We start from the raw sequence: 10715 nt of genomic DNA on the forward strand, positions 1-10715 counted from the left end.
TTCTTGCACTTGGCAAAGTTCACTTACCATATTTTCAAGCCAATGGACATTCCTCTGTCTCACCCCTCTCCACTGTTGCTAATAGTTTGCAGATTCTTGAACCTTCAGTATGACATGGACCGGAGAGATGAGGCACACCTGGGCGCTGGACAGGTCCAGCTGCATCAATAATTGCAGAAATAGAGTGTTACATTGAAGGACAAGCCATAAACCATGGTGTCCTGGAAGGCATCCAGATCTTCAGTCAGTGTTTACTATAGCGTAATGCTTCTAAATCCAGGTGGAGACAAAAGGGCCCAAGTTGTCCATCAGGGTTGTTTCCCCGAGCAGCTGCCATCCTCTACGTTCGAATAGGATGATGTGTTCATACTTTCTGGAAAAGTCCATTTCTGGTTGGCAAAGAAAAAGAAAGTAGAATAGACTACAACGGAGCAAATGGGTCCCAGCTGTTTAAAATTATGCTTCTAAAAAAAAAAAAAGAGTCCTTGTAAAAGTATTCTCCTTTTTCTGGGACTATTGCATTTTAATTAAATTTAAACCTTAATGACTTGCTCATTTTAAGTACCAGCCTCTCCGTGAAGGTTGAGATTGCGCAACAACTGTGCATAGGCCCACTGGTGGCAATAATGCTGTCCCCATAACCTTAATGACCTCCTTTACTTAGTGTGTAGGTTGTGTGTTTTTTCAAAAAGCAAAACAAAACACTTGACTTACCACCCAGAAGACTCTGACCACAGGAAAACCATGTGACTCGTGGGAAAGCAAGACAGCGTGAATTGGGAGAATTCAGTATCCGGATGCAGGAGACCTGGTGACCATGTCACCATCTGTCAGTCGCATGAACTTGGCTCCTCTCTTCAGGTCTCTTGTCTAACTCTTACGTGGAGATGTGTGTTCCTGGACATTCTCTCTCAGATTAGTTCTGTAATGTTTCTGGCATGGATTGCATTTCTAACATGTCTTAAAATCAAACAGAAACATATAAATTGGTGTCTTAAGCTGGTGGGGCTTTCCCAGGACATGCTTTGTACTTCTTCCCACGCCTTCCCCATGCCTCCTTACTGTAACAAAATGGGAAGGTCCTTGCTGGTTTCTGTTGCTTGGGTCTCAGAGTCTGATCTTATTGTGATATCAGTGCCTTCTAATTACAAAATATGTTACTCCTAAGTTTTTTTCATTCTTTGACATATCAGTTCAGATTATGATAATTCATCTAAATTCAGAGGGTAATTTAAAATACATTGAGTATTTTATAAGCTTTCTTGACAAATATTGTCAAATGTTAAATGTTGAATATTAGTTGTTTGATATTCAGCATATAAAAAGTCATAAAATATTTACAATGCACAAATCCTTCCCCACTGAGTAGAATGACTGATAGATTTCTTCTTTTAAAATAGCTATTTTAAAAGTAACATGAGGTCCCACATCCTAGAAAATTGAGAGACCTATGAATCACTCTGTGTTGGCCTTTTTGTCCTACCATCTAAGTCTTTTTTTCTTAAAAATACATGACAAATAAAGAGTTGTCTGATGTGGGTGTAGTGGGCCCATGTTTTGAATCCCAGCACTCCCGAAGCAGAGGCAGGAAGATCACTGAGTGCAAGGATAACCTGGTCTACTGAATGAGTTTCAGGACAGCCAAGACTACACAGAGAAACTCTGTCTTGACCAGGAACAAAAGGATGGATAGCCCAGAGACTTATGATAGAAAGACAAATCAATAAAATGACTTATAATAGTGTTCTGTTTTCTGACTATACGCCTAGATTGTTGCCTAGCCAAATCATCATCAGAGAAGCTTCCCCTGACAGCAGATACAGAGACCCATAGCCAAATAAATGTCAGGCTGAGAAAGTGCCCAAATTGGAAATCTCCACTGGGTCCCTCCCCTCACAGCTGGCAGAACCCCACAGAAGAGGGAGAGGAAGAACTAACTGTAGGGGCCAGAGGGCTGGAGGACACCAGGAGAACATGACCTATAGACACCAGCTAAATAGGGCTTATAGGGACTCACAGACTGAAGTAACAATCACGGGGCCAGCATGGATCTGATCTAGGGCATAGGCAAATATGTTATGGTTGCTAGCTTGGTATTTTTGTGGGACTCTTAAGAGTTACAGTGGGGGTGTCTGACTCTTTCATCTGACCTTAGGACTCTTTTCCTCCTACTGGGTTGCCTTGCCAAGTCCTGATATGAGGGTTTGTGCCCAGTCTTGTTGTAACATGTTATATTGTGTTTGGTTGATATCTCTATGAGGCCTGCTCTTTTCTGAAGAGAACTGGAGGAAGAGTGAATCTGTGAGAGAGGAGAGGTTGGGGGGGGCGGAGCTATGAGGTGTGGAGGGTGGGGAAACTGTGATTAGGATGTATTATATGACAGCAGAATAAAAGAAAGAAAGAAATGATATTTGAGGAACTATATACTCACACCCTAATTTAAACATTACATATTGTATATGTGTATTGAAATATTATACCCCATTGACATGAATTTTTATGTACTGATTAATATAAAGGCTGAAATTTTTCATACAAAAAAAAAGACAGTTACTAAGACTGACATATCATTTCCCCAAAGCATTTATTCTAGGATTTAAAAAGAGAAGGAAGTTATTTTGCTCCCATTAAATAAGATATATAAAATACTTCTCGACTTTCCTACACAATCCTCATCAACCTACTGCCAAAACCCATTTCCGTTCCCATTTTTCTACTGTGTGGGGAAATTTGAGGGGTCTAGAGCTAGGGACACTTGCGTGGGTCTCTGATACATGAGAAGACTTGCAAAACAGAGACTACACAAATCCAGGTCACTCAGGAACGTGGGTAAGCTGGCACTACCAGTTGGCCCCTGAGTGTGCATCTTTAAGTCTATGAAGCTCTTCCTACCATTAACTTCACCCTTCCGGCTTGATCACGCCGGTCTCACCCTTCGGCTCTTTTCCTGATATAATATGTCATAATGTAACACCAGTCTTTTACAGTCTTAACAAGATGCTGAGTGTTTCTTGTCTAGTATTTGTCATCTTTGCTAAGTCAATTATTATTTTATATAAAACGCTACCCACATTATCTCATGAACTATCAGCAATATGAACACTATTTTTTTAATGTATTTGAAAGACATGGCTAAACGTTTTCCAATTTAACAAAAAGTTTGTAAACCTTTTCTAATGGTAATGATAAAATAGAAAATTGTATATCTTTATACACACAATGTTGCATGTACAAAATTACTTTTTATGTTTTGTTTTTGTTTTTGTTTTTTTCTAGATAGGGTTTCTCTCTATAACAGCCTAAAAGTCCTGACTGTCCTGGAATTCACTTTGTAGACCAGGCTGGCCTCGAACTCACAGAGATCCACCTACCTCTGCCTATCCAGTGCTGGGAGCCACCATACCCAGCTAAAATAGTTTTTAGGAGAAACAAAAACAGTAAAGTTATTCTAAGATAAAATAGTTACCGAAAGATATGGGGTAAGGAGATAAATGCCTCTGGGAATTTACCTCACTGCCTTCTGCCATGTAGGAATTTTTTCTACAAATAGCATGCAAGCTTTCTTTATTTTTTTTTTGAATGTTCAAAAAATATTTATTCATAAAAAATACAATGGGATAAGTTTATGCTGAGAAATGCAGCAATAAATACAGTTGAAGGGAACAGAGAGACTGCAGTGATACATTGGCACAAATGAAGTCTGCAGGCATACCACCTGAACCTACATGTCTGTGGCCATGTTTGTATACACGCCTTCAGGAGGAGCGCCACTCGGAAAAGACCTTGTCAGCTTTAGGAAGAGAATAAGTACACATGTAATCACAGATGCACACTGATCATGACTTTATTTAAAACTTAGCAAGCAGTACTGCAGAAAAAAACATCGATGTGTCAGATTCTAAATGCCGCATCCTTGATTTAGTTGGCAAAGACCACATTTAGCAAATCAACATTTTAATCTTCCATGTACAAGCCAGATACACACTACACTGTAAAAAAAAGAAAAAGAAAAAACAGTTTCCTATTGTTTGAAAACACCAGTTTAAGTGTCAGACTGTTAAAAAATGCATAGATCTTCAATAAAAGAATTGGTTGCCCTCCCACGGCATTCCTTTTTACTTCATACACAAGTTATTGGTTATGCTGTAGGATTTAACTCTGACAGCACTAAAAGGTGACTATTTAGGGAGGCAGAAAAGGAAAAGGGAATGTATGTAAGGCATTTTTTAAGGTATAACAAATACTGCACTCCCATGTGTGACTCTAGTAATCAATGCCCTGGTCATCGCCATACTGGTATTCTCGGGGATAGTCATCAGTGTACTCGCCATGGTATTCATCGGGGTATTCTGCCTGGTAGTCGCTATCACTGATTTCTGACCCATTTGTTCCTGTGCCCTGGCTTCTGTTGTCAATAACAGGTTCTGTAGGGGGCAGCACAGTACTTGGGGTCATACACTTGCTGCCCAAGCCCATACATGCTCATTCATTTCTGGGAAGCGACTTAGTTGGTACCCATCTGAAAAGAGATAGTCGAGTTGTCCACTGGCTGTAATGTTAGCTTCTGGTCGTAGATGTCTCTTCTGGTACCCGGTGCTAACATCCCAGCCTGGCTGGCTCTGTTGTTGGTGCCCGTCTGCAGATGAATTGTGGTCTGGTCAAAAGGTTTGTCAGTCTGCATTTTGGGATCATAAAGATGCCTCCTGGTCCCATAGGCTGTCATACCTGCCTGACTGGCACATTTGTTGGTTCCCATCTGTAAGCCAATTACACTTTGACCAGCCTTTAACTTGCCTTCATCAAAACATCTTGTTTGTTTTTCTGCACTCTTAACCCCTGTTGCTAGAGTTTTCCTGCCTTGCCCACAGTCAGGACAAATCTCTGTCACCCGCCAGTCCCACAGCCTATCAGACCCAACCAAGTAAACACAGAGACTTATTTTGCTTACAAACTGCATGGCCGTGGCAGGCTTCCTGCTAACTGTCCTTATCTTGCTAACTGTGCTTTTATCTTAAATTGATCCATTTCCATACATCTATACCTTGCCATGTGGCTGGTGGCTTACTGGCATCTTCACATGCTGCTGGTCATGGCAGCGGCTGCAGCGTCTCCTTCTGCCTTTCTGTCCTTTTATTTCTCCTTTCTGTTAGTCCCGCCTATCTTTCCTGCCTAGCCACGGCCGATCAGGTTTTATTTATTAACCAATCAGAGCAACTTGACATACAGACCATCCCCCAGCACAGCCAAGTGCAGACCATCTCAAACACCTGCACTCAGGCCCATGGTCCTAATCATCCTCTATACGGACCTGCTGGGTAACGCCACAAAGAACCCAAGAAGGGCTCCCACAGGACATACAGAACATCCCACAGCAAACCCCAATGTCAATGGCTGTATGGGACCCTTTTGTTTTCGCCAGGCCTGCTAGAGCCACCAGCATAGTCTGAACCTGGGTCATGTTGCCATTCTCAAAAAGATCATTTGCTTCAAATATGTCATGGGGCTTCATGCCATAAGCCTGAGTGGCTTTAATAAAGTTGCCGATATTCTCCAACTGAGGACAGTTTAATGAAGATTCATTGACTTTCTTCACAGAGCCTGGCTGTAGCTTGTTTATGAGTTTGCAGAGGATGATGCCGTCCATCCTTCAGTTGGGCCATTGCCCATGCCCATCACCTCTTCTATCCAGTTGCGCAGATCTTCTGGTTATACTTGGATGGTCATACTTGAATGCAATCTTGTTCTTGACCTCGCCGGAGAGCCCGTAGGAAGGGCCTTTGTTGAAGTGGGTCATGGTGTTTTCCAGGATGGGAAAGGACTGCACTCGGGCTGGGGGGTGGAGGGTGGTCTGTGGCCCTTTTTGTCCCAACTCCTAGCCCCAGCACCGGCCACACGGGAGATGCTGGAGCTTGCTCCTCTGAGCATGTGCGAGAGAATCCGGAGCACGGCTGGGGGACGTGGATGATGCTTCGAGGGTCCAGTCGGACTCGGGTTCCGCCGAGACTCAGGGTCACTCTGGAGTGAGGCTGGCTGCCCGGCTGGCTGCCCGCTCCCACAAGCTTTCTTTAAATACATTCTGTTTACCCAATACCAGGGAGGTCTCACTCATCTTTCCTCTCTCAGTAAAGCTTGGGCCACCAAGTTCCCCTGGTCTGTTACTTTTCTCCAGAGTAGCTGGCGAGCACTAGGTAAGAACATGACGAGAGACTGAAAAACAGAGCTGAGTCGGACACCATTAGAAAGAGAGCTAGCCCGGAGGTCTTCCTGCTGATCACCCTTGCAAGCTGCCCCTTTATCCTACAGGAAAAAGAGGGTTGAGCCTTGTCAGGACCAGAGATCAGTCAGGACCCCATTTGACCACATACAAGAGTAATCTGCCAAAGACTCAGAATGCATTCCAAAGGGATAGATATGGCAAATCTCCAAGAAATCAATCCACGTGTTATTTTTTTACAGTGAAAATAAATTCTTAATTTTTTATTGAAAAGCTACTATATGTTGATTATTCAGAATAATCAGTTCAGAACAAACAATTATTCAGACCCCGCATTGGTATCCAGGCAGCCAGGCTTCAGAGTGCAAAATCTACACTCTGTAGAAAATCACACTACCCCTGGCATCTCCCCCAAATTTAATACTTCAAATAATCATTATTTGAATTACAATCCAGTTAAAGACAAGGTGAGTGTGGTGATTTGATTAGAAATGGCCCTCATTTGGCTCATAGATTTGATTGCTTGGTCACCAGGAAATGGCACTATTCAGAAGTGTGGCCTTGTTGGAGGAAGGGTGTCTCTGGGGGTGGGCTTTGAGGTTTCAAATGCACTAGCCAGGATCAGTGTCTCTCTCTTCCTGCTGCCTGCAGATCCAAACATAGAACTCTTAGCTCCTCTAGGACCATATCTGCCTGTACACTGCCATGCTTCCCACCATGATCATCATGGACTAAACCTCTGGACCTGTAAGCCAGCCCCAGTTAAATATTTTGCTTTATAATAGTTGCTGTGGTCATGGTGTCTCTTCAAAGAATTAGAAACCCTAAGATAGGAAATGATTGCTAGATCCTAGGGATCCGGCACCAAAGAAGAGACTTGGTGTATTATAAAATAAATATTAACAATAAGACTTAACATGCATATAGTAAAATACATTATACCAAATAATGTTTGTACACACTCATGAAAGTACTTAATTCTCAAAATATCCTCTCAGTTACACCTTATACTCATCATTTTATAAATGTAGTGACTGGAACTCAGAGGTTTGCACAATCTTCTAGAGTCACAAAACTAATGTGCTCTATTTACTATTGACATCTTTCTGACCAAATTCCCAACTCTCAGTATGAACCTTTTGAGTTTCATAGTAGGTGAAGTACTGTGAAAACCAGAATAAGTATAAAACAGGAAATAAGGGTCATAGAGCATGTTCTTCAATGCATTCAGTGGTTACTGGGCACCAAGTACATCTAAGTGCTGATACTGATTCAGCCAATTATGTGTTCCATAGTGTGAGATCAGTCTCTGTCTATACTTTGGTTTTTCCATCTGCCAAGTAATCAGGGTGTCTTAAGATGATGATTCTGAATCGTCTAGTGATGATAAACTACTCTCAAGTAAATGTGCATATGAAAATAAGATATAAACCAGTTCTCAGTTTCATAGTAGAATCATATTAGGACTTCCTATTGAAGAGACTTTTGTCTGCAGCCTTGGTTACTAGGACAGTAGTTGGTATGTCATCATGTCATGGGTTCCCAAAAGACATCCGTTGAAGTGTGACATTGATGAGACCTCCTTTTTCTCTTTGAAGTCACAACTCATTTACCCTGGCCTATGAGTATCCAGATCTATTTATTGCCACTGTCCTTTGTGGATCAGAGAGATCTAAAGTTGAGCTAAATGCAAAGGTCCAATGCTGCTGTTGTAGCAATAGCCTTGGAAATTCCATGTACCATGACACAGGGTGTTGATTTACAATTTACCAACTTATCTAACAGTAAGTATTCACATGTGTGCTATCACACGGGGTGCTAATCTTCTAGTATTAATGCTGCTTATCTTTGACAGCTGTTACTTACCTTGAGTTTACCACATGACAAAACCCAGGCAAGCAGATAAATGCACAGTATTTCCTGCATCTTGTAAATTGCCTACTAACACAAACAGAGCCCATTTCTGTTTAATGTACAGCTCAGTTGTATTTCTCCTCAAATTACAGGATTCAGAATTTATCAGGGCTTACATAATTCCAAATGCTTCTTTAATGATGTAGCAACAAAACAGGTTAAGGCTGAATTTAATATAAATGAGTCAGACTTCCCAAATAATTGCTAAAACAAGAAAGCAGTGTGCTCAACTAGAAGCAAAAGCCTTTTAAAAACGCATGCCAAGTTTAAACTTAGGGCTGGTCAAAGTATGGAACAGTTATTCCATTGTGGGGCTTCTGCATTTTATCACAAAACACCATGGTTCACTTTATTCTGCATTCTAGGTATCTTATGACATCCAGTATCCATTATTCAGGCACTGCATGATGAATGTCTAAAAGCCTCTAGAGAAAGCTACTGTACAAGACCCTAGGTATTAGAAAAATGTAAATCATAGAAACAAATAGAATTGTCTTTTGTGAATTGTTTTATTTCATGAAGTAAAACTACTGCATCATTAAAAAAAAAATACTCTATGGAACATATTTCCTAATCCTCATCTAGTGCTTACCCATGACAATGGCAGTTCATTGTGAGGGGTGGGGAAAACAATTAGCACTGGTGGTGGGTAGCAGTCTTGCATGCTAAGAATACTCGGATCCCTCCCTCACCACTCAGCGTAAAGGGGCTATTTAAGATCTCCACCAGAGTCTGACTTTTTATTCTCTAAAGGTAAGTTTCCAGCAAGATGAGTCTATGTAGCAAGTATCTTAATAGTTCCTATTAATAAAAAAACAAACCTGGTGCCAGTTATTGGGGTGAATGCTGGAAGATCAGAGAAGCAGAACCAGCCACACCCACCTCACCTTGCCAGTTCCTCAGCTGATCCTGTTTCCTCAGACTGGAAGCCTCAGAGTCTTTATCCAAATGAATCTCAGCTGAACTGCTGCTCAGAAGCCTAAAAGCTTAACCAGCTAGTACCTGGTCTTCACGCCTTACTTTTCTGCCATCACTTCCTGGGATTAAAGGCGTGAGTCACCAGGCCTGGCTGTTTCTAGGGTGGCCTTGAACTCTGCCTCTTGAATGCTAGGATTAAAGGTGTGTGTGCTACCATTTTCTGGCCTCTGTATCTAGTGGCTGTTCTGTTCTCTGACCCCAGATAACTTTATTAGCATGCACAATGTTTTGGGGAACACAATATCACCACAGGTCTAGGTAGAAGTATTTTGAAATAATAAAACCAAAGAAGCTCCCTACAGAATGAATGAAAGCTAGGAGAAGTATAGCACAGGCCACCTGCCAAACAGAGGAAAAGAATATTGTGGTGTTCTTATATAATGTTTAGCCCAGATTCTCTTAAAGCACTCAGCAGTACTGTCTGCTACATTCATTATGAAGTCAAGTTTTTTTTGGGGGGGGGCGGGGGAGTGAATGGTATTTTGTCTTGTTTTATGAAGTCCAAAATCAGGGATGGGGGGAAATAAAAAGGGTTTTGCCTTGCTTTATGGTGTAGATGTTTTAAATTGGCTTCTACAAAGGTGGGAAGTATGCAGAATATGAAACAAAATATAGACTAAATAAATCTTAATACTAAACCTATTCCAATTCCTAAGTGGTGTGTGTGTGTGTGTGTGTGTGTGTGTGTGTGTGTGTGTGTGTGTGTGTTTGTGTGTTATGTTTGCCTTCTCTTCCCATAAAAGGTGGTTGTGTGCCACAAATCATAGTGACTCAAATCTCACATGAAGAATTTAATTATATTTATCCTGAAGAAATGCCAGTACTAAGTAGAGTTGAGATTGTAAAATCAGTAATTACCTATGTAGAAAATATATTAACAAGTTAAGGTTTGGAAAGCCAGTGATTTAGGATCCTTCCCTGACAACATCTATGCCAACTTTCTCTATCCTCAAATTGTTGAACATTCCGGAAGAATATAGTATAATTGTTTTCTTCTTGAGGATATTAATATTAGAACCATGAAAGATTAAAAAGAGAAGAAAAAACAAAAGTAGGAAATCAGAAAAAGCAGACTCATGAAATTCTGCTTTTCAAAGGTCAGGTGGACAATGGGAGAGCCAGGAGGAGAAAGCACAATAATTGCAGAGTCAAAAGCCAGCACCACAGTCATCTAGGACAGTGACATCCTTCATGTCATCTTATCTCCTAGCATGAAAGGAAGCAGAAACAAAGGCCAGGGTCTCTCCTCAATTAGGAGCCAAAAAACCCAGTTAGGAAAGAGAAAAGATCCACTGCTTATAAGAACATGTTTAAAATGATGGCAATTCAGATAGGAAGGTCACTGATTAACAAACTTGTAACTTAAATTTAAAAAATAGAGGTTGGAGGGAGAAAGGGGAAAGTAATGTGGTCATATTCAATTTAAATATATAAAAATTAATAAAATCAGTAGAAAAATTTTAAAAATTACATAATTTTTTTCAATCTCCAAAGTATCAAAGAGAGAAAAAATGAACAAGTCTAAACACAGAAGGAACAGCAAACAGCAAAATTTATCCCTCAGCTGAACAGAGTTGAAATCATTGCTAACAAAAGGGAAGAGCAGAAA

General features: G+C 40.9%; 1 pseudogene; it reads right to left on the reverse strand.

The window, feature by feature from the left end:
• Positions 1 to 4043: 4043 nt before the first annotated feature.
• LOC102912982 (calponin-3-like) lies at positions 4044 to 5794 on the reverse strand (annotated as a pseudogene).
• Between the last annotated feature and the right edge of the window lie 4921 nt (positions 5795 to 10715).

The sequence above is a fragment of the Peromyscus maniculatus genome, chromosome 15 (genome assembly GCF_049852395.1).
Source record: "Peromyscus maniculatus bairdii isolate BWxNUB_F1_BW_parent chromosome 15, HU_Pman_BW_mat_3.1, whole genome shotgun sequence".
Taxonomy (NCBI): domain Eukaryota; kingdom Metazoa; phylum Chordata; class Mammalia; order Rodentia; family Cricetidae; genus Peromyscus; species Peromyscus maniculatus.